General features: G+C 43.3%; 1 protein-coding gene across 1 annotated transcript in view; it reads left to right on the top strand.

The window, feature by feature from the left end:
* Positions 1-25,567, top strand: part of LOC126199506 (resuscitation-promoting factor RpfA-like) — a 43,543-nt gene that overhangs the window by 10,526 nt on the left and 7,450 nt on the right. The gene's annotated exons all lie outside the window — the stretch shown is intronic.

The following is a 25,567-nucleotide window of genomic DNA, read 5'->3' as shown; positions in this document are numbered from 1 at the left end:
TCATGGCCATGGACACCGCCAAACAGGATTTCCCCTTTTGGGCACTCTGTTACTTCCTTTAATTTCCACATTTTTACATCTGCATCTACATCTACACCTACATGATAACTCTGCAATACACAATTAAATGTCTGGCAGAGGGTTCATCGAACCTCCTTTAAGCTACTCCTCTATCGTTCCAATCTTGAACAGCGTGCGGGAAAAACGAACACATAAAGGTTTCCGCGAGAGCTCTGATTTCTGTAGTTTTATTATGATGATCATTTCTCCCAGCGTAGATGGGCGCCAAATAAATATATTCGTACTATGAGGGGAATTTGGCGATTAAAATTTCGTAAGAAGGTCCTGCCGCAGGGAAAAACGCCTTTGCTTTAATGACTGCCACCAGAAGTCATGTATCATATCCAAGGCACTCTGTATCTTACTTCAGAAGAGGACAGGAAAGTGTTGTGCAACCAGTCTCTTTAATAGACCTGTAACATTTTCTAAGTGCTCTGCTAATAAATCGCAGTCTTTCGTTTGCTTTCCTCGAAACGTGTATGATCGTTCCAGTTCAAGGTATTCGTAATTGTAATCCCTAAGTATTTCATTAAGTTTAAAGTCTTTAGATTTGTGTGATTTATCGTGTAACTGAAATTTAGCGGTTTCATTTTAGTGCTCCCGTGAATGAGTTCACACTTTTCAAGATTTAGAGTCAATTAACGCTTTTGCACCTTACAGGTATCTTGTCTAAATCAGTTTGCAATTCGTTTTGAACAAATGATGACTTTATATGCTGCTAAATGACAGCATTATCTGCAAACAATCGAAGAGGGCTGCTCAGATTGCCTCCTAAATCATATATGAAGATCAGGAACAACAGAGCGCCTAAAATACGTCCTTGGAGAACATCAGACATTACTTCCGTTTTACTCGATGACTTTCCGACAGCTATTACGAACAGTGAACTTACTGACAGGAAATCACGAATCCAGTAACACAACTGAGACGATACTCCAGGGGACCGCAATTTAATTGGAAGTCACTTGTGAGGAACGGTGACTAAAGCCATCCAGAAATTTAAAACATGGAATGAACTTGATGTCCATTGCCGATAGGACTCATCACTTCGTGAGGATAAAGAGCTAGTTATCAGAATGAGATTTTCACTCTGCAGCGGAGTGTGCGCTGATATGAAACTTCCTGGCAGATTAAAACTGTGTGCCCGACCGAGACTCGAACTCGGGACCTTTGCCTTTCGCGGGCAAGTGCTCTACCAACTGAGCTACCGAAGCACGACTGCCCCAGGCTGTGGTTAGGCCATGTCTCCGCAATATCCTTTCTTTCAGGAGTGCTAGTTCTGCAAGGTTCGCAGGAGAGCTTCTGTAAAGTTTGGAAGGTAGGAGACGAGGTACTGGCAGAAGTAAAGCTGTGAGTACCGGGCGTGAGTCGTGCTTCGGTAGCTCAGTTGGTAGAGCACTTGCCCGCGAAAGGCAAAGGTCCCGAGTTCGAGTCTCGGTCGGGCACACAGTTTTAATCTGCCAGGAAGTTTCATGAGCTAGTTATGTTTTGCAATAACGACATTTTCTGTATCCATGTTGGTAATTTGTCAATAAATCGTTTCCTTCGATTTGATTCATAATGTTCGAGCACAGGATATGTTCCAAAATGACACAGTAGATCGACGTTAGTGATATGCGTCTGCAATTCAGCGGATCATTCCTATTTCCTTTCTTTGATATTGCTGTGATTCGTGCAAATTTCTAGTTTTACGCACAGTGTCCGTTTGAGACACGTCTCACTGATCGCTGCTGCATTATTCTCACGTAGAGGCAGCGCATGCGCAGTTGAGCACGTGATTCGGTCGCTGCGCCATCCGTAAAAGCTTTACGATTCATCTGTTCGTGGGCACTGGGTTGTCAAATTTTTTCTCCGAACAGCTTATTTCGTTTGACCGCACCATATCTACCTCTGTCCGCGTATGAAAATGTCTTCCCTCCCACGCGTACCCTCGCTTCCTCTTTCCTTAGCCGGCAGCACTTGCAGTGCCGAATTACGTTATTCGAGTGGTGAAACGTATTTCGGTTCAGTTTGAAAGCTGGCACGCGTATTTAAAGACACTCGATTAGTCTGAAGTCCGTAGGATTGTAGCAGAAGCTGACAACCGGAAAGCTATGAAGTTCATAAATACGAGCAGAGCTATGGAAGATAGAATGAAATATATGCAAAGACTGCAGTCTGAAAATGGACATTCTTTTTGCTGCTGTCATGTTAAATGATCTGTAGCACTGAGCCACTATTGTGTTCTACATAATTCCTTAAGGTTCAAAAAATTTTTCTAATCTTCATCTCATGTATTTCTATATTCATGGACAGCAAATAGACAACTGTCGTATTTTTAACTATTGTGCTTGTATACTTTCCTTTCGATATCCGATAACTCTGGTCACGGATGTATAGCATTTATGAAATTCATAATTCTCTTTCCGTACTGGTGAAACACAATAAAATTTAAATATTTTGTTGTTATTCCACACTTATTTTAAAGAATTTCTTGAGTCCTTATACCGACACATTGAAAACTTACGATACCAGCCGGCATATCAATACGAGATGCGCTTTACAAGTATCCGTTTGTTTAGCTTCTGTACGATTTAAAAATGGTTCAAATGGCTCTGAGCACTATGGGACTTAACTTCTGAGGTCATCAGTCCCCTAGAACTTAGAACTACTTAAACCTAACTAACCTAAGGACATCACACACATCCATGCCCGACGCAGGATTCGAACCTGCGCCGTAGCGGTCGCGCGGTTCCAGACTATAGCGCCTAGAACCGCTCGGCCACCCCGGCCGGCTTCTGTACGATTTCAGAAACCAGAGAGTCACAAGTTTGGTTGCTACTGGTTTATTGTCTTTCATTCTATTACCGATCTTTCCAGTCCTCTGACCACCAGTTTTTATGAGATAATCACAAATCGTGTAACGATGTACTGGCGAAATTGTCCAAAAGGGTATTTATCCAGCATCAGCTAAGGAATTTAACTTTCTGAAGCTGGTAAAATATCCCTCTTCCAAACGTTATTAATCTGACCTACAATCGTATAGTCTAGTAGCCAGTAGAAAAATAGCTACTATGACCTTTAGATCACGTAACTAATGAGGTAATGAATACAATCAGGGAGAAGAGAAACGTGACCAGAAAAAGGAATCATTTGATAGGACCCATTCTGAGATAACATGCGATCAGCAATTTGGTACTGGAGGGAAGTGTATAGGGTAAAAATCATAGAATGAGACCAAGAGATGAATGCAGTAAGCAGATTCAGAAGGATGTAACTTAATGGTAGTTATTCGGAGATGAAAAGGCTGGCAAAGGGTAGAGATGCACGGAGAGTTGCTTCCTATCAGTCTGCGGACTGAAGACCACAACAACAACAACCTTTCCCGTGGACATCTTTCATGAATCATAGTCAGCGATCCTTGAATTAATGCAACGAAATTGTAATTGATGTTAATTGGAATAATGAGTTCTTCCCTTACTGGTAATCAGAACTCTGTATGATGGTTATAGTATAGCATAACCCTTGTTAAGCTTGCATGTTACGTTCTGATTAGGTAGGGTAGGGCGCCACATTGTCTCCGAAGACAGATTCTGTAACGACTAACCATTGTACCAACAATAAATACCAAATCATTTTAAAATAAAGTTCCGATGGTGAAATTAAAGCTCGGAAATCAAAAAGTACTTTCAATTGCCTCACCCTATATGAGACAGACAATTTCTCATCTTTATACCATCCACAATAAATTATGAACAACTTCGTTTCACGTCGGACATTGAAAAACAAATAATAGCAATCCCTCTGATTGATTAGCGCAAGAAACTGCTGCAGCACTGATTATACAATGTATAGCGGGTGAAATTACCGTAACTTATTTCACGATATACTGTACCGTCTGTTTGCTTTAAAAAGGACACGTCCTGTTTTCATGCTATATTTTTGCCTGGTGGAATGTAAAATAAGCCGGCAGGTGTGGCCGAGTGGTTCTAGGCGCTTCAGTCGGGAAGCGCGCGACCGCTACGGTCGCAGGTTCGAATCCTGCCTCGAGCATGGATGTGTATGATGTCCTTAGGTTAGTTAAGCTTAAGTAGTTCTAAGTTCTAGGGGACTGATGACCTCAGCTGCTAAGTCCCATAGAGCTCAGAGCCATTTGAAACATTTTTTGAAAAAGAAGGAAGACAGCATTCTCTTCTAGTAAAGTAGTCCGCGTTTGTCCCCTTACAGGCACGAGTGTGACCCGGAAATGTGTTGCCGCAAACGTTGCCCGACAATAGTGCCCGGAAAACCCAAGGTCTTACGTAAAATCGGTAACCGGGTCGAAGGCTTCCATCCAGTCACTCACTGATCAGTCTGGCGTGGCAACGGACGACAGCAAAACGAAAGCTGAAATTTTAAATCTAGCTTTTGAGAAATCTTTCACGCAGGAGGATCGTACAAACATACCGCCGTTTGAGTCTCGTACAGATTTCCGTATGGAGGAAACAGTGATAGACATCCCTGGGGTTGTGAAGCAGCTGAATGGGTTGAAAATCATTAAGTCGCCAGGTCCTGATGGGATTCCGATTCGGTTTTACAGAGAGTACTCTACTGCATTGGGTCCTTACTTAGCTTGCATTAACGCGAATCTCTTGCCCAAGGTAAAGATAAAGAAAGTCCCGAGCGACTGGAAAAAGCGCAGGTGACGCCTGTATATAAGAAGGGTAGGACGGATCCTCAGAATTACAGACCAATATCCTTAACATCGGTTTGTAGCAGGATTCTCGAACATATTCTCAGTTCGAATATAATGAATCTCCTTGAGACAGAGAAGTTGCTGCCCATACACTCCTGGAAATTGAAATAAGAACACCGTGAATTCATTGACCCAGGAAGGGGAAACTTTATTGACACATTCCTGGGGTCAGATACATCACATGATCACACTGACAGAACCACAGGCACATAGACACAGGCAACAGAGCATGCACAATGTCGCCACTAGTACAGTGTATATCCACCTTTCGCAGCAATGCAGGCTGCTATTCTCCCATGGAGACGATCGTAGAGATGCTGGATGTAGTCCTGTGGAACGGCTTGCCATGCCATTTCCACCTGGCGCCTCAGTTGGACCAGCGTTCGTGCTGGACGTGCAGACCGCGTGAGACGACGCTTCATCCAGTCCCAAACATGCTCAATGGGGGACAGATCCGGAGATCTTGCTGGCCAGGGTAGTTGACTTACACCTTCTAGAGCACGTTGGGTAGCACGGGATACATGCGGACGTGCATTGTCCTGTTGGAACAGCAAGTTCCCTTGCCGGTCTAGGAATGGTAGAACGATGGGTTCGATGACGGTTTGGATGTACCGTGCACTATTCTGTGTCCCCTCGACGATCACCAGTGGTGTACGGCCAGTGTAGGAGATCGCTCCCCACACCATGATGCCGGGTGTTGGCCCTGTGTGCCTCGGTCGTATGCAGTCCTGATTGTGGCGCTCACCTGCACGGCGCCAAACACGCATACGACCATCATTGGCACCAAGGCAGAAGCGACTCTCATCGCTGAAGACGACACGTCTCCATTCGTCCCTCCATTCACGCCTGTCGCGACACCACTGGAGGCGGGCTGCACGATGTTGGGGCGTGAGCGGAAGACGGCCTAACGGTGTGCGGGACCATAGCCCAGCTTCATGGAGACGGTTGCGAATGGTCCTCGCCGATACCCCAGGAGCAACAGTGTCCCTAATTTGCTGGGAAGTGGCGGTGCGGTCCCCTACGGCACTGCGTATGATCCTACGGTCTTGACGTGCATCCGTGCGTCGCTGCGGTCCGGTCCCAGGTCGACGGGCACGTGCACCTTCCGCCGACCACTGGCGACAACATCGATGTACTGTGGAGACCTCACGCCCCACGTGTTGAGCAATTCGGCGGTACGTCCACCCGGCCTCCCGCATGCCCACTATACGCCCTCGCTCAAAGTCCGTCAACTGCACATACGGTTCACGTCCACGCTGTCGCGGCATGCTACCAGTGTTAAAGACTGCGATGGAGCTCCGTATGCCACGGCAAACTGGCTGACACTGACGGCGGCGGTGCATAAATGCTGCGCAGATAGCGCCATTCGACGGCCAACACCGCGGTTCCTGGTGTGTCCGCTGTGCCGTGCGTGTGATCATTGCTTGTACAGCCCTCTCGCAGTGTCCAGAGCAAGTATGGTGGGTCTGACACACCGGTGTCAATGTGTTCTTTTCTCCATTTCCAGGAGTGTACATCAGCACGGCTTTAGAAAGCACCGCCCTTTTTTCACATGATATCTTGCGAACCATGGATGAAGGGTATCAGACGGATGCCATATTCCTTGACTTCTGGAAAGCGTTTGACTCGGTGCCCCACTGCAGACTTCTAACTAAGGTACGAGTATAGGGGATTGGTTCCCAAGTATGTGAGTGGCTCGACGACTTCTTAAGTAATAGAACCCTGTACGTTATCCTCGATGGTAACTGTTCATCGGAGGTGAGGGTATCATCTGGAGTGCCCCAAGGCAGTATGGCAGGTCCGTTGCTGTTTTCTATCTACATAAATGATCTTTTGGATAGGGTGGATAGGAATGTGCGGCTATTTGCTGATGATGCTGTGGTGTACGGGAAGGTGTCGTCGTTGAGTGACTGTAGGAGGATACAAGATGACTTGGACAGGATTTGTGATTGGTGTATGGAATGGCAGCTAACTGTAAATATAGATAAATGTAAATTAATGCAGATGAATAGGAAAAAGAATTCTGTAATGTTTGAATACTCCATTAGTAGTGTAGCGCTATACACAGTCACGACGATTAAATATTTGGGCGTAACATTGCAGAGCGATATGAAGTGGGACAAGCATGTAATGGCAGTTGTGGGGAAGGCGGATGGTCGTCTTCGGTTCATTGGTAGAATTTTGGGAGGATGTGGTTCATCAGTAAAGGAGACCGCTCATGGAACGTTGGTGCGACCTATTCTTGAGTACTGCTCGAGCGTTTGGGATCCCTATCAGGTCGGATTGAGGGAGGACAAAGAAGCAATTCAGAGGCGGGCTGCTAGATTTGTTACTGGTAGGTTTGATCATCACGCGAGTGTTACGGAAATGCTTCAGGAACTCGGGTGGGAGTCTCTAGAGAAAAGGAGGCGTTCTTTTCGTGAATCGATACTGAGGAAATTTAGAGAACCAGCATTTGAGGCTGACTGCAGTACAATTTTACTGATGCCAACTTACATTTCGCGGAAAGACCACAAAGATGAGATAGGTTAGGGCTCGTACAGAGGCATATAGGCAGTCATTTTCCCTCGTTCTGTTTGGGAGTGGAACAGGGAGAGAAGATGCTAGTTGTGGTACGAGGTACCCTCCTCCACGCACGTTATGGTGGATTGCGGAGTATGTATGTAGATGTAGATGTAGAATTGCTACAGAACAAGTTCTTGCTGTTCATGTGGGCGGCAGTGTTTCGGACTACATTACTGAGGCATATTGTCGGCCATATACAATTTCTCATAACCTTCTCATACCTTAAAAAAAGAAACTACAGCGATACATACAGATGTTAATAGCGTAAGTGGAGTTATTTTTATTGATGAGTGAAGACAGTGCACTGAACATCCTTACATTAGTATTTACTTCATTTTAAGACTAATAATTACAGCTACTGGGAGTAGCATGTTTTGAGCTTTGTTAGTACCTTCAAGTACACGCGGCAAGAGCAAGCCATTGATGCGTATTTTGCCCTGGCAGCAGGTCAGGTGTTAAAGTGTGGACGCAAACTGGTTAGTATACACTGACATGCACAGTCCATGTAGTGGTGCAATACGACCATGCAGAAACCATCAGGTAACAAATTATGTGTTGTGTTTGTGGCAAGACTGTTAGATGCAGAGAAAACACAATCAACTCAATAAGGTTAGTACATATAAAGGTACCAAATATCACGATATCTGCACTTATACCACGAGAAACCTATATTAAAATTACAAATTCAGCTATTTGTGGGAAATTCATACCAGCTGAGGACTCACAAGCAACAAAATTGGTATCTGTTACACCAGAGCTTATTCGCTAAAAAAAATGCTACCCACCTCTAGCTAAATGGTTGTCGTCTGATAGCTGAAATCTACCGAATGCTGAAAATGTGTGTGCATGGAAATTTTCTCAATGGCTCTGTACCTTACGGGCCTCTTCAGTGGAACTCTGCGATGCACACACCATTAGAAATGCCAAATCACGACTCGTGAACTCGCGAAGAATAGATTCTCGGCGACAAAGCTGGTGCAGACGCAGTCGGCGAGCGGACAGTAAAGCATTTTAAGCCGGTACGTTTTAGTGGCGGACCAGTTTCTCGCGATAAAACAGCGCCGCCTTGCCTCGCAGAGGCGCCCGTGGCCAGATTTGCATACACAGAGCGTCCGGGCCGTCGTTTAGTGCCCTCTGCCTTATAAATCGCACGGCCGCCTCCCCGTGGCTGGCCCCTGCAGCGTCTTCCGCCTCATCGCGTTTTACAACGCCCCGCCACCACCGTCACCACCGCAGCTTCACAACCCGGTCGTTGCTCTCCCTCGTATCGCGCAAACACATTTATAATGCGTCTTAATGTCACCTACTGCAGCTTGAAACCTTAGTGAAATAACACAGAATATTTTGCTCTTTTTTCATACTTTGCAGTTCTAGATTTAAAGGTCCTTGTCCTTCATTAAAGCGATTTCTTCACACTATCGTTTCTTTTAATGACTAAAAAGTTTTGTTTGAATAGTCCTAAACGGACGAAATACAGGTCAGAAAACACGAGATTTTCAATATTTTCAGCATTCTCCACGAGTTTCGTGTTGTTATGCCACGGTATAACTACATCTACATCTACTCCTACACACGTTCTCGCACGGTACCGTATGGTGCGGCTTGCAGGGTACCCTGTACCATTATCACGCGTTTCCTTTCCTGTTCCACTCGCAGAAAGATCGACGGAGAAACTACTGCCTATATGCCACCGAATGAGTCCTAATTTCTCGTATCTTATCTTCGTCGTCCTTAACGCGAAATGTATGACGTCGGCAGCAGGATCGTTCAGTAATGAGCTTCTAATTACGTTAGCCGAGCGGTCAGAGGCGCTACAGTCATGGACTGTGCGGCTGGTCCCGGCGGAGGTTCGAGTCCTCCCTCGGGCATGGGTGTGTGTGTTTGTCCTTAGGATAATTTAGGTTAAGTAGTGTGTAAGCTTAGGGACTGATGACTTTAGCAGTTAAGTCCCATAAGACTTCACATACATTTGAACATTTTTTTTCTAATTACGGTTCTCTAAATTTTCTCAATATTGTCCTTTGATAAGAACGTCGCCTTCCCTCCAGGGATTTCCATTTGAGTTCCCGAAGCATCTCCGTGACATTTGCGTGTTACTCGACCCTACCGGTAACAAATCTAGCAGCCCACCTCCTAGTTGCTTCGATGTCATCTTTTAACCCGACCCGGCGCTGGTCCCAAACAGAATTCAAGATTATGTCGAACTAGTGTCTTATATACAGTCTCCTTTACAGATGAACCACTTTTTCCTAAAATTCCCCAGTAAGCCAAGTCGACCATTCGCCTTCAAATTCAAATGGGTCTAAGCAATACGCGACTTAACATCTAAGGTCAACAGTCTCCTAGACTTTGAACTACTTAAACCTAACTAAGGACATCACACCATCCATGCCCGAGGCAGGATTCGAACCTGCGACCGTAGCAGCAGCGCGGTTCCGGACTGAAGCACCTAGAACCACTCGGTCACAGCGGCCGGCCATTCCATTTCCTACCACATTACTCACATGATTTCACATCGCTCTCCAACAATACATCCAGACATTTAAACGACGAGACGAAGCAGAACACTACTAATTCGAACATTAGCGTTTGTTTTTCCTACTCAGCCACATCAGCTTACATTTTCCTACATTTAGAACCAGGCGATATACATCACGCCAACTACAATTTTTGTCTAACTCTTTTTGTGTCGCCTTGCAGTCACTCATCTTCGTCACCTTCCTACACACCACAGCAAACAACTGCAGACTGCTGCGTACCCTGTCCGCCAAGGCAATTATGTATATAGAAGATCATAGTGGGGGTCCCTTGATAGATAATACCATCGTATCTGATGGACACTCGCCGTCTAGGACAACATTCTGCTTTCTATTACTTAACGAGTCTTCGAGCCACTCGCATATCTGGGAACCTATTGCACATGCTCCTACCTGATTGCGAAGGGTTACCGTGTCAAATGCTTTTCGGAAATCTGGGAATATATAACGACGTATCAGTACTTTTTCTTCTGCTATTAGTATTACTTTTACTAAATACAATGAAGTAATCATAAACTGAGACGTTAATGACAATGCAAAGAGGCTTATTTATAAGATATGAATCCATAATATTTCAGAATCTATAGGAAATGGTATAAGTTACAATATGTTAGTGATGTGATTTCCATGATTTTTCTTGTGTCACTTCCTTCCTTAACTTTCCACCTTTCCTGTTGAGGAGTATGTATCATTGTGAACATATAAGAGTGCGCATAATTATTTACTTCATTCAAGTAACGATTTTTGTTTTTTATTTCTTAACATACCCCTCTTTAATATGTTACTGAGATATTCCCATGTGGAAATGTTGACGAGTTTTGTGGCATTTGTGCGAATAACTGGCATGGGCGATATTTGTTTAGGCGCCATTGTGACCATCTCACCGAGGTAACTACCAATTGTACAAATGGTTTAGAACCTCCATATCATTCGGTTGCTCAATGCTAATCAAATTACCATGATTACGGTAATCCACGGTCAGGAAAATATGAAGCCAAGCCAGTTATTACGAGAGAAACATATTGTACGTCTTACAAATGTAAATCCCTCGACCTTTCGTCAGTTTCACTCGTCCAATGATAATTAGGTTGCGTTGAGGGTAGCAAACGACTGCCGCCCTGCGAGAATTATGCTAACTGGAGATTCGAAAGTCTTTGAGGCTAGCAACAACATTTCGATAAGAAGTAATTAATTCTGAGTATAATTTCATTCCTGATTTTGTTTGTGTTGCGGAATCGGGAGAGAGATACTCGATATCAACGCCACCCCAGGTATGGAGGGAACGCCTTTAATTTTTGTGGGTCGAAACTGAAGTTAAAGTAGAAGTGAGAAAAACTTCTCCCAGATAGAATTTTACACTGTAAAACCGACTTCAGAGCTAAGTCTGAATGGTCCTACTCACGTGAAGGCACAAGAGAGACACCTCAAAAGCGGCTCAGGACTTCAGAAGATGCCAGCTCCTGGGAATCTAACACAAAAATTGAGCAACCTGCTGAAAACTGTGCAAATAAGCGTAGTTACGATGGCTACGAAAAAAAGAGATCGGTTCTTCAAAACCATGTATCTTAGAAAATTCATGCTCGATTAGTATGAATTTTTCGCACAACATTGCATTCTCATATAGGCATGTTTTAGTTGCGTATTTCATATATATTATAATGTTTCCCTGATACTTTATTTATAAATTATTTATTACCAACACTAGAAGATACCTATGTAAAAATACATGCGTATCCACGTATCCAAACCCAACGTTATGCCAAAATTTCAAAGCCTTTCATCAAAAGTTTTCGGAGATCTGCTATTAAGAGCATTATAGTTCATATATAACTACAAACTTAGACGGTTGGTTTGTTCAAAACCGTTAATCTCCGAAAATTCTGGTGCGTTGAAATTCTGGCACAACGTTGAAACTAGGTATATAAAATACAAAAACACACGCCTATCCAACTCCAACCTTCTGTCAAAATTTCAAAGCATTCCGTCAAAAACTTCCGCAGATCTGCAGTTAGGAGCATTATAGTTTGTAAATAAGTACAAACGTAGATGTTCATTTCTTCTTCTAATCAGAGTTTTGACACAACACGGCATTCGAGTACTCTCGTTTTTTATACGAGGTGTGGCTAGAAAAAAACCGGACTAGTACTGGTGAAACAATAAAACGAATGCAATAAGGCTGAAAGCCGCGTGGCCTGTCACGTGACTCTCGCTCCGCCTACTGCTCGAGTTTCATCTGCCTCCTGCACTCAGTCTGCCCGTGGCGTCTGTTTTAAGTAGTTGACGTTTTGTCTGTGCGTCGGAAAATGTTGAGTGTACAGAAAGAACAGCGTGTTAACATCAAATTTTGTTTCAAACTAGGAAAATCTGCAAGTGAAACGTTTGTAATGTTACAACAAGTGTACGGCGATGATTGTTTATCGCGAACACAAGTGTTTGAGTGGTTTAAACGATTTAAAGATGGCCGCGAAGACACCAGTGATGACACTCGCACTGGCAGACCATTGTCAGCAAAAACTGATGCAAACATTGAAAAAATCGGTAAACTTGTTCGACACTTTCCTTGTCAACTCCTGTTAACTCAGACACTGCTCTCATTGTTAAACGGCGATCTTGTCGAACAAGTTTACCGATTTTTTCAATGTTTGCATCAGTTTTTGCTGACAATGGTCTGCCAGTGCGAGTGTCATCACTGGTGTCTTCGCGGACATCTTTAAATCGTTTAAACCACTCAAACACTTGTGTTCGCGATAAACAATCATCGCCGTACACTTGTTGTAACATTACAAACGTTTCACTTGCAGATTTTCCTAGTTTGAAACAAAATTTGATGTTAACACGCTGTTCTTTCTGTACACTCAACATTTTCCGACGCACAGACAAAACGTCAACTACTTAAAACAGACGCCACGGGCAGACTGAGTGCAGGAGGCAGATGAAACTCGAGCAGTAGGCGGAGCGAGAGTCACGTGACAGGCCACGCGACTTTCAGCTTTATTGCATTCGTTTTATTGTTTCACCAGTATTAGTCCGATTTTTTTCTAGCCACACCTCGTATACCTACTGGAACGCCGCGTGGTATATACAGGGTGAGTCACCTAACGTTACCGCTGGATATATTTCGTAAACCACATCAAATACTGACGAATCGATTCCACAGACCGAACTTGAGGAGAGGGGCTAGTTTTATTGTTTAATACAAACCATACAAAAATGCACGGAAGTATGTTTTTTAACACAAACCTACGTTTTTTTAAATGGAATCACGTTAGTTTTGTTAGCACATCTGAACATATAAACAAATACGTAATCAGTGCCGTTTGTTGCATTGTAAAATGTTAATTACATCCGGAGATATTGTAACCTAAAGTTGACGCTTGAGTACCACTCCTCCGCTGTTCGATCGTGTGTATCGGAGAGCACCGAATTACGTAGGAATCCAAAGGTCACCGCTTTCACCCGTTTCATGTGTCGCTACATCAGCAAATACATGGTGATGACTTTAATCATCGAGTGCAATTCTGTCAATGGGCATTAACAGTGAATGCGTTGCAGTTCTACCTGTTTACCGATGAAGCGGGTTTCACAAACCACGGGGCAGTGAATCTACAGAACATGCATTACTGGTCCGTGGACAATCCTCGCTGGCTCAGACAGCTAGAGCGACAGCGACCGTGGACTGTAAATGTATGGTGCGGAATCATTGGCGACCACCTCATTGGTCCTCACTTCATTGCAGGGGCCCAAACAGCTGCAACATACTTCGCGTTTCTACAGAATGATCTGCCAACGTTGCTCGAAAATGTCCCACTGGAAACGCGTCGACGTATGTGGTATCAGCATGATGGCGCACCTGCACATTCCGCAATTAACACTAGGCTGACCCTTGACAGGATGTTCGACGGGCGTTTCATAGGATGTGGAGGACGCATAAATTGGCCAGCCCGTTCTCTTGATCTTACATCTCCGGACTTCTTTCTGTGGGGTACGTTAAAGGAGAATGTGAACCATGATGTGCCTACAACCCCAGAGGATATGAAACAACGTATTGTGGCAGCCTGCGGCGATATTACACCAGATGTACTGCGCCGTGTACGACATTCATTACGCCAGAGATTGCAATTGTGTGCAGCAAATGATGGCCACCACATTGAACACCTATTGGCCTGACATGTCGGTACACACCCTATTCCACTCCGTAATTGAAAACGGAAACCACGTGTGTACGTGTACCTCACCCCTCATGGTACTGTACATGTGCGTCAGTGAAAAAGACCAATAAAAAGGTGTTAGCATGTGGGCGTAATGTGCTGTTCCAGTCTCTTCTGTACCTAAGGTCCATCACCGTTCCCTTTGGATCCCTACGTACTTCGGTGCTCTCAGATACACACGATCGAACAGCGGAGGAGTGGTACTCAAGCGTCAACTTTAGGTTACAATATTTCCGGATGTAATTAACATTTTACAATGCAACAAACGGCACTGATTACGTATTTGTTTATATGTTCAGATGTGCTAACAAAACTAACTTGGTTCCATGTAAAAAAACGTAGGTTTGTGTTAAAAAACATACTTCCGTGCATTTTTGTATGGTTTGTATTAACCAGTTACACTAGCCCCTCTCCTCGGGTTCGGTCTGTGGAATCGATTCGTCAGTATTTGATGTGGTTTACGAAATACATCCAGCGGTAATGTTAGGTGACTCACTCTGTATATAATATATACGTTGTAAAAGGGGAAACGTTATGAAAATTTAAATATTGATTTGTTCAAAACTGTTGATCTTCGAAACTTCTGGGCCGTTTGCTTTGAAAGTTTGACACAATGTTGAATTCCAATGTGTGCGTCTTATTATTTACCTAACAATTTAGTATATTTATATATTTAATTCATGTAATATATAAATATGTATACATAAAACATTAAGCGAAAGCGGATCTTTTGTTAGCGAAAATCTCAAAACGTACCTTTCAGATTTACACCTTACTGTAGTAAACGTTTAGGCACACACACAAAGAAACAAACACTTGTGTTAAAAATTAAATCAAGAAACCGCTATTTCCCCGTCCTGTGACTAATTAACGATGCAGTTATACAAACTATCAAGAGATGCCCTTAAGAACGTGTTCTGTACGGAAGATGGCATTGCAGTCAACGGACAACCACGCCGACGATGACGTCACGGTACCTATTAAACGAGGTTGTTAGCCGGATAGGCCCACATCCACAATGGCTGTGTACACAGTCACAGACAGCGTAGTACGGCACAGAGAAGACGCCTACAGACTCTCTGCGCTGGAAGACCATACGAAGAATGGAAGCAGGACAGTCGCAAACTGGTGTGGCCCGATGGCTTAATGTGAATCATTCTGCTGATCTTGGGATGTGGCGACAGTTTATAGCGACCGAAACTGAGTGTCGAAGACCAGGCCAGGGCCGACCACGTGTAACAGAATAAACAGAGGACTATTATTTGGCTCTAAGGGCACGACGGTAACGCGTTAGTACTATACGTCAACTGACATCTGACCCCGCAGCGTCCACTGGATGTGCTGCATCGAGGCAAACGGTGTACAGAAGACTTCGGCAGAGTGGCCTTTACAGTCGGAGACCTGCTGTATATGTACCTCTGACGCGTCTTCACAGAAGGAAATGTCAAGAGTGGAGTCACCGACGTGCTAGCTGGACGGTCGAACAGTGGGCCTATGTTCATTTCACAAATGAGTCGCGATCTGGTCTGCACAGTGATTCTCGACAGATTCACATCTGTAGGGAACATGGAACACGATTTCGGGGTCCAAACAATGTGGAAAGAGACCGATATCACGGAGGATCTCTGAAGTTGTGGGAGGAATTATGTTGACCACATGAACACCTCTTCAAGGAAGTGTACAGGTGAATCGGCGAGGTTTAACTACTGTTAGGTGTCGTGACGAGATCTTGGGACCTGCGGTTGTTGCGACTGTGGGCCCAGACTTCATAATGATGGAAGATAATGCCTTTTCTTTGCCTAGTGATGACTGGGTGTTGTGTGATGTCCTTAGGTTAGTTAGGTGTAAGTACTTCTAAGTTCTAGGGGACTGATGATCATAGATGTTAAGTCCCATAGTGCTCAGAGCCATTTGAACCATTTTTGAAGATAATGCTCTACCTGATATGGCATTGGTGGTTGATATTTTCTTGGAAACGGGAGATACAGTACGCATGGCGTGGCCTACTCGCTCTCCCGATCTGACTGCCATGGATCATTCGGGTTGCATCTACCAGCCACTCTCCAACAGTTTCGAGCAGTTCTGCAGGAAGAATGGGCGCTATTTCTTCGACATGAAATAGATGATAGGTCAAATGGCTCTGAGCACTATAGGACTTAGCATTTAAGGTCATCAGTCCTCTAGACTTAGACCTACTTAAACCTTACTAACCTAAGGACATCACACACATCCATGCCCGAGGCAGGATTCGCGACCGTAGGAGCAACGCGGTTCTGGACTGAAGCGCATAGAACCGCTCGGACACAACGGCCGGCTGAGATTGACTTAATTCAAAGCATACCAGCATACCCCGTCACTGTCAGCTCTGTATTGCTGCCAGAGGTGGTCACACCCCATACCGAGCACATTAACCAGCTGTCGGAATTTGTGCGCAAATCTGTTAAGTTGAAAAAAACTATCAACATTTTTGTCTACCGTTATGAATGTTACAATTATTTACGTTCTGTATTCTTTACATAGTTTCTACGTCACTATCACTTGTTTACACTGCTTTGTGGTAAAATAAACGCAGCCTTGCAAAATTAAAGCGAAGAACATAAGCACTAGTGTCCAAAATTAAAGCGAAGAATAAAATTGTTACTTACTTTTACGCCCTCATAGGACCGCTTTAGTCAAACATTTCCTGGTCCTCTTCTACAGAAAGCGCAGTTTCGTTCTTTCTGAACAACCCAGTACCTTTTCATTCGTTATGATCTTTCCTGTCTTTCCTCATCTGTAAATGCCATTTTAATTGTGTGTCGTTTGCCCAGTTTTGATTTAAATCTTATTTTCTTGTCTTTCTGTTTCTTGAGATTTTCTGTCTTGTTTTGCAGATCATCCAAGGTTATATCTAGTTCTTCCACATCCTCTTTAATTTCCTTGATACAACCTACTTGTTACTTCAGAGTCCACAGTTTCTGCATTATTTGTCTTGCTAATCTGGCATCTGGTGTCCTCATTATGTTGCCAAAGAAAGAAATCCTCTTCTTACGTATGGTATCTGTGATGGGCTCCAGTTCCCTGTACACTACTTCGTTCGGCACTATCCGCCATTGTCTTTCCTTCTGGTATTTTTTAGCTAATCTGCTCTCTACTTTTAGTATTTTGTCGTCTCTGTTTCTCTGAGTGACTTTAAAAGGAGTCTCGCTTGCGTATATTACCTCTGGCTGAACCACCGTCTCGTAGTGTTAATTTAGTTTGAAATGATAGACACTTCTTATTGTATGTAGACAATGTTAATTTTTGAGCTTTTATCATTTTATTAGTTCTTTCTTGCCAAGCAGGTTTTTCATCCAAGTTGCATGTTATAATCTCTCCAAGATATTTAAATTGCTTCACTATATTAATTTTTCTGTTATCTACTGTTATGTGGTCTATTACTTGCGGGTCTGTTACCGTCGTCTCGGTCTTTCCGAAAGATATCTGGAGTCCTACTTTTTGCGCTGTATTTTGCAGGCTCGTTATTTGTTTTCTAGCTTCTTGTACATTATTAGCTAGTAATGCTAAGTCATCTGACAATCCCAAACAATTTAGGGTTGTATCATTTTTTCTTTGTTCAAATTATTATTTTTTCAGCCTTCTCTTTGTACCGTTCTCTCATCAAGTATTCTAGAGCACAGATGAAGAGCAGCTTTTATCATTGTATTGGTTCTTTCTTACCAAGCAGGTTTTTCATCAAGTTTGTGTGTTATAATCTCTCCAATATAGACGTTGTTAGTGAACAGGAAAGTTGTACTTATGGCTTACTGGTTTATGATTGTAATACTAATAAAGAATTTCAATATTCAATAACAATAAAATGGGCCCCAGGTCAGAGAAAGGAAGATAGGAGATGCAGAGAAGGGTGGGAGAAAATAGGCAGATAAAATACGAGGGAGGAGACTGATATAGAGAGGGGGCAGGAGGAGATGGTGAGAGAGAGTGGGGAAGAGGAGCAAATGGACAGAGAAGGGGGCGGCAGAAGTAGCAGAGATTGGGGAAATGAGGAGATAAGAATATGTATCCCATACCAATATATATTAGAAACGTGTGCTTTCTCTTTTCTTTTTTTCCACTTAAGCACACTGAGACACAGCAAAGTGTGGCCTGGTACAGCTAGTATTTGTATGAAAGTGAACGCAAAATCTAACAAAATGCTTTAACTGAATGATACAATCACATTCTTTGTTCATGTAAATATGAAGTTTAAGGTAATGCCAGTTTTCATGCTTTTCCTCCCTCCCTCTATCTCTCTCTCTCTCTTTTCTTTTTGTTACCTGTCGATCTCCTAACTGGTTTGATGTTATTCGCCACGAATTCCTTACCTGTGCCAATCTCTTCACCTCAGAATAGCACTTGCAACCTAAGTCCTCAATTATTTACTGGATGTATTTCAATCTCTGTCTTCATCAACAGTTTTTACTCTCTACCAATCCGTCTAGTACCACGGATTCCGTGATGTCGTAACATATTTCCTACTAAACTTCCCTCACCGATTCTCCGGAGAACCTCTGCATTCCTTACCTAATGGATCCAACTAATTTTCATCATTGATGTGTGACTGCAATTTTCTTCTGTTCTTGTGCTCCCACAGTCCATGACTCACTAACATACGATGCTGTGCTCCAAACGTACATTCTCAGAAATTGCTTCCTCAAATTAAGGACTCTGAGACTAGGAGACCTATCATGGCCAGGAATACCTTTTTTGACAGTGCTAGTCTGCTTTAAATGTCCTCCTTGCTCCGATCATCATGGCTTTTTGCTGATTACGTAGAAAAAATCCTTAACTTCATCTATTTAGTGATGACCTTTTATGATGTTCAGTTTCTCGCTGTTCTGTTTCTCGCTGTTCTCATTTTTGCTGATTCTCATTAGTTTCATCTTTCTTGAATTTACTCTCCAATCATATTCTATAGATTGCTCGTTCCATTCAATAGATCTTGTAATTCCTCTTTACTTCCACTGAAGATGCTAATGTCGTCAGCTAATCGTATCATTGATATCCTTTCACCTTTAATTTTAATTCCACTCTTGACCTTCTTTTTATTTTCGTCATTGCTTCGTCGATGTATAGAATGAACAATAGGAGCGAAAAGCTGCCTCCTAATCCTATACACTCTTTAATCTGAGTACCTCATTCTTGGTCTTCCATTTTTATTGTTGGCTCTTGGTTCTTGCACATATTGTATACCACCCGTCTTTATCTGTAGCTTATCCCAATTTTTCTCAGAATTTTTAATACCTTGCATCAACTGACATTGTAGAACGCTTTTCCCAGGTCGACAGATCCTATGAACATGTCCTGATTTGTTTTAGTCTGACTTCCTTTATCAAGAGCAACTATGCTGCTTTCCTTTTCCTAAAGTCGAACTGATCGCCTTCTAACACATCCTCAATTCTCTTTTCCATTCTTCTGTATATTATTCTTGTCGGCGATTTGGATGATTGAACTGTTAAGCTGATTGTGCGATAGTTCTCGCACTTGTCGGCTCTTGTAAGCTTCAGAATAGTGAGGATTATGCTTTTCCAAAAGCATTCTACAGACTAACGTCAATAATCGTTTTATTGCCACTTCCGCCAGTGATTTTAGATGTTCTGATCGTATTTTATCTACTACTATGGCATTATTAGATGTCCTTCAAAGCCCAAAATTCTGACCCTAATAACAGATAATCTCTCTCTTATGTATCGGCTACTGTTTCTTCTCCTATCACTTCATAAGAGTAGTGTTCCCCCTCATAGAGGCCTTCAGTATACTCTTTTCACCTACTGGCGCTCTCCTCCGCATTTAACAGTGGAGTTCCCATTCCACTCTTAATGTTACCGCCCTTGTCTCCAGATTCACCCAAGGTTGTTTTGACTTTTTGGTATGCTGAGGTAGTCCTTCCGACAATCAATTCTTTTCCTATTTTTCATACAGCCATTTCGCCTTAGCTTCCCTGCACTTCCTGTTTATTTGATTCCAAAGTGACTTGCATTTTTATATTACAAAATTTCCAGAAACAGCCGGCCGGAGTGGCCGAGCGGTTCTAGGCGCTACAGTCTGGAACCGCGCGACCGCTACATTCGCAGGTTCGAATCCTGCCTCGGGCATGGATGTGTGTGATGTCCTTAGGTTAGTTGGGTTTAAGTAGTACTAAGTTCTAGGGGACTGGTGACATCAGAAGTTAAGTTTCATAGTGCTCAAAGCCATTTGAATCATTTTCCAGGAACATTTTTGGACTTCCTCTTTTCGTCGATTAACTGAAGTATTTCTTCTGTTAGCTATTGTTTCTTCGCAATTACCTTTTTTGTATCTTTGATTTTCTTTCCAACTTCTTTGTGATTGGCCTTTTTAATAATGTTTATTCTTCTTCCCAGCTGCCTACTGAGCTGTTCCTTATCACAGTATGTATAGCCTCGGAGAACTTCAAGAATCTCTCTTAATTCCTTAGTACTTCCATATCCAATTTCCCTGTGCACTGATGCTTCCTGTCTACCCTACTCTACTAAAATTGTGATGTGAGCCTATATCTACTCCTGGGTATGTGTTACTGTCCAGTATCTGAGTTCGCAATCTCTTCTTGACCATTATGTAATCTAACTTAGGTCTTCCGGTATCTCCCGGCCTTTTCTAAGGAGGACTCTCCTCTTGTGATTCTTGAACATAGTATTCGCTACTACTAACTGAGATTTATTGCAGAACTCAAATAGTCTCATAACTAGTACAAAGCACATATTCTCCTGTAATACTCTATTGTTCTCCTTCCCCTACAACAGCCTTCCCTCTCCCATGAGTATTAGATTTTGTCTCATTTATCATTCCGAATTACCCGCTCAATATCCTCATACACTTTCTCTGTCTCTTCAGAGAGAAACGGTTGTATATTTTCAAATAACTTCCGGGAATTCAGCCAGGTAACACTTTCAGCAACCGCCGATATTTCGGCGGGAGAACACCCCGCCATTTTCAAGGATAACTGCAACGGACAGGCGGCGTACATACAAATTTAATACCTCGGTTCTCCGACAGAAGCAGGAAAGATAACACACACACACACACACACACACACACTGAACACTAGTGCCACCAAAGATGACCAAAGTCAGAGCTATCGATGGTGAGACTATGAATTCGCAGGTGAGGCAGCATTGACTCTGTTCGGTTGCTGAAAGTGTTACCTGGCTGAATTCCCGGAAGTTATTTGAAAGTTGTATACGCCAGGAGAAACTCAGGTCTCATGGTTGTATAGTTCCGGCTACCAAGTGAGAACAATAGAGACCCCACTCAATTAAAATAAATATTATTTTGATCTTATTCACTTAGTTATATAACACCCTTACAGACATGAGGTAACGAGCGTAACTGATTGTAACAAAGAGTGTCGTTAAGTACAACCGCAGATTTCACGTAAAAATAATAAGAAAATGTAGCTCTGGGGCTTTATTGATTCCGCTTCCTAATCTGAATGTTAAATAACCTCCAGTCCTTCTGCCAACATACCGATGAGACAGTTTAATTGAATTCTGCAGACACTAAAAGGTTGATAAAAGGGTGCTGCTTACTCGAAGAATCAGTTAGTGATCTTGTTGCTATTTAGTTGCGACAGTCAGATCGTATGGAATTAGAATAGCAACTCGCAGCTACGATCACATCTGGACCAGCAACACCTCTATATCACCGCTAAGGCAATCTACCACGGTCTACTGACATGTGCGGTCATTAGAGAGTATCTTTCCCAATCGTCCAGTTACATACTTCATTTAATTTTGTATTCTTATTACTTGTGTGTATTGTTTTTCTTGATTGGTGGACCAATGCCTCCCGGTCCAGTCGTCACTATCAAGTATCCAGGAGTTTTGTTACTATTTAAGTACCTTTCAACCTTGTTCAAGAGTGTGAGTTTCATTACACACGCGTTTGTGGGATGAACTGTGCAGTGGATAGGTTGGCTGGTACTCGTTTCCAAGACTCACAGTTGAGAATGCGCTTTCACCTTTTCACGATGGAACCAGTCTCGACCAACGATCTTTGGTTGTCACTCGAGTAGAATTGGTTGGAGAGAGGAGGCTATAAATTCTGAAATGGCTAATGTAATGGCTCTATACAGATATGATAGGAATCAGTGCATTGAAACCTAAAAATAATTTCTTGGTAGATGGGGTGGGTAATATCGCAATTAGCAGAAAATACACTGAAGACCCAAAAAAAAAAAAAAAGTGGATACCTGCCTAGTATGGTGTAGCGCCCTCGCGAGCACGCGAAGTGCCGCAGCACGATATGGCATGGATTCGACTAATGCCTATATCTACATCTACATCTACATGGTCACTCTTCAATTCACTCATAAGTGCCTGGCTACTTCTCCTTCATTCAACTTTAGAATGGTGCGTGGGAAAAAGGAACACCTACATCTTTTCCGCTCGAGCTCAGATTTCTCTTATTTTCTTATGATGATCACTTTTCCCTACGTAGGTGGGTATCAACAAAATATTTTCACATTCAGAAGAGAAAGTTGGTGATTGAACTTTCGTAAATAGATCTCGCCGCAAAGAAAACCACCTTTGTTTCAGTGATTGCCACTCTAACTCGCGTATCATATCAGTGACTCTCTTACACCTATTGCACGATAACACGGCATGAGCTGCCATTCTTTGCACTTTTTCGATGTCCTCCGTCAATCCTACCTGGTAAGGATCTCACACAGCACAGCAATATTCCAGCAGAGAACGGACAAGTGTAATGTAGGCTGTCTCTTTAGTGGGTTTGTCGCACCTTCTAAGTGTTCGCCAACAAAGCGCACTTTGTTTCGCTTTCCCCACAATATTATCTATGTGGTATTTCCAATTTAGGTTGCTCGTAATTGTAATTCCTAGGTATTTAGCCGAATTGACAGCCCTTAGATTTGTGCGATTTATCGTATATCCAAAATTTATCGGATTTCTTTTAGTACCCATGTGGATGACCTCGCACTGTTCTTTGTTTAGTGCCAGTTGCCACTTTTCGCACCATACAGATATTCTCTCTAGATCATTTTGTAATTGGAATCGATTGTCTGATGATTTTACTAGACGGTAAATTACAGCGTCATCTGCAAACAATCTAAGAGGGCTGCTCAGATTATCACCTAGATCATTTATGTAAATCAGGAACAGCAGGGGGCCTATGACACCACCTTGCGGAACGCCAGATATCACTTCTGTTCTACTCGATGATTTACCGTCTATCACTACGAACTGTGATCTCTCTGAGAGGAAATCACGAATCCAGTCACACAACTGAGACGATACTCCATATGCAAGCACTTTGATTAATAGCCGCTTGTGAGGAAATCTAGGAATATGAAATTGATCTGAGATCCCTTGTCGACAGCACTCATTACTTCCTGGGAATAAAGAGCTAGCTGTCTTGCAGAAGTACTACTGGAGGGGATTGACACCATGAGTTCCGCAGGGCTGTCCATAAATCCGTAAGAGTACGAGAGTGTGGAGATCTTTTCTGAATAGCACGATGCAGGGCATCCCGGATATGCTCAATAATGTTCACGTCTGGGGAGTTTGGTGGCCAGAGGAAGTATTTAAACTCGGAAGAATGTTCCTGGAGCCACTCTGTAGCAATTCTAGACATGAATGGATGCAGGTGATCAAACAGGTTGCTTACGTACGTGTCACCTGTCAGTGTCGTATCTAGAAGAATCAGAGGTTGCATATTATCGCTACCTCGGAGATTCTGTGTTCCATAGCTCGTTCGCCGACTATAACACCACGTTCAAACTTACTTAAATATTGATAATCTGCCGTTGTAGCAGCAGTAACCGATATAACAACTGCACCAGGCGCTTGTCTTATATAGGCGTTTTCTGCCTGTTCACATGTATCTATATTTGAATACGTATGTCGATACCATTTTCATTGGCGCTTCAGTGTAGTTTATCAGTTCTAGGATTTGTTACGAATAGAGAGACCCGGCAGCATGTGAATTAGTGTGAACATTTCAGCGATCATTTAACTCAGAAAAGAGACCAAATCACAACCAACAACTACTGTTCTGGTACTTATGTCAACGTCAGAAGCAGACGATGTCTAGGTGAAGCGATTGTGTGAGGTACTTGAATGGGTCAGTCATTATGCACAGGGAGATGAGGCCTGGAACGCTATTGTAATGAAAAAATGGAAGACGGCTGCAGGAGTTTACAGGGTCGGTAATAGTACTGAGGAGAAACTCTCCATGCCTTCTACAGTAAATACAGGTTGTTATAGCAAATGCAGTGTTCAAAATCACAAGTGCTGCAACTACACTTTCTGATGAAGTTTATCTGGGCTCGCCTACGTAATGCGGAATCAACTCAGAAGCAGGCAGGTAATAGTGTCGTCAGTGTAGAAGCAGTAACAGATGATATAAATAGCGACGCCACTGGACAGCGGATGAATCGAACGAGTGATATGGATTGATGAATCACGCTGTACCGTATAGTGTTTGGGGTTAGAAATGCATGGGAAACATTATGTGTCATAAAGTGTAGTACCAACAGTGAAGAGCGGAGGGTGTTGAGTTATGGTATGGGGATGTTCATATTTAGCTTGTGATCCTTGATTTGGCTTAAAAACACGCGAAATGCGTAAAGATATGACCACATTTCGCAGCATTGTGCACTGCGTACAACTGAGGGACAGTTAGGAGACGACCGTTGTTTGTACCACTATGACAAGTCACACTATCACAAATCGACATTTCTGAGGAAACTTTATGTGGACAGTAACATTCCTCAAATGGACTGGCCTGCCCAGGGTTCCGACCTGAACCCAAGTCAAAAAGTTCAAGTCAAAAAGGCTCTTCGCGTACCCTCGATCACATGGTGCATACTTGGAAAAGCGGGGAATTAGTTTTAGATTGTAAGGCACACGTTGGAGCACATTAAGACTGTTATATCCTAGCCCGTAATGCCAACCGAGCCCGCTGCCAAAAAGGTTGGCAGCACCAAAGTCCGGACGCCGTCCGCATAAGCAGCGCCAGCGATACAGGAAATCGCCGCAAGTCTGCGCGCGCCACCGCTGGCTTCTGGCTTCTTAAGCGCTGGAGTCGCGAGCGCTAGGACAGTTCTGTATTCGCCGCTCAGTTGTATACCCGCCACCGAATTGTGTACTGCTAGTCAGTTGTGTGTTCATCGCAGCAGAGTTGTTGTTTGTCGTCAGCCGACGCTGATCTAGCCGCTCCGACTCGAACTAGACAGATTTCTGTAGACCATGTTCACCACTGTGTTCTGTATCGTCGTTAATAAAGATAAGTACCGACTTTCATTTAATCCGAGTGTTTGGATTTTCATCTTTCTGTTCACTGTTCCAGCGGACCGGTCGGCCCGCTATTAAAAGTGTGGCGGTGACTTCGTAGGCCGATTCTACAGCGAAGTGTTGTCGCTACGAAGGCCGTCACAAAACAGGCGACGAGGACTTCCGAACTCGTGTGCAGGGCTGGTTCAACTTGTT

Source organism: Schistocerca nitens, chromosome 8 (genome assembly GCF_023898315.1).
Source record: "Schistocerca nitens isolate TAMUIC-IGC-003100 chromosome 8, iqSchNite1.1, whole genome shotgun sequence".
NCBI classification, from domain to species: Eukaryota; Metazoa; Arthropoda; class Insecta; order Orthoptera; family Acrididae; genus Schistocerca; species Schistocerca nitens.
The sequence above is the reverse complement of the archived record's forward strand: the minus strand, read 5'-3'. Positions and strand labels throughout refer to the sequence as shown.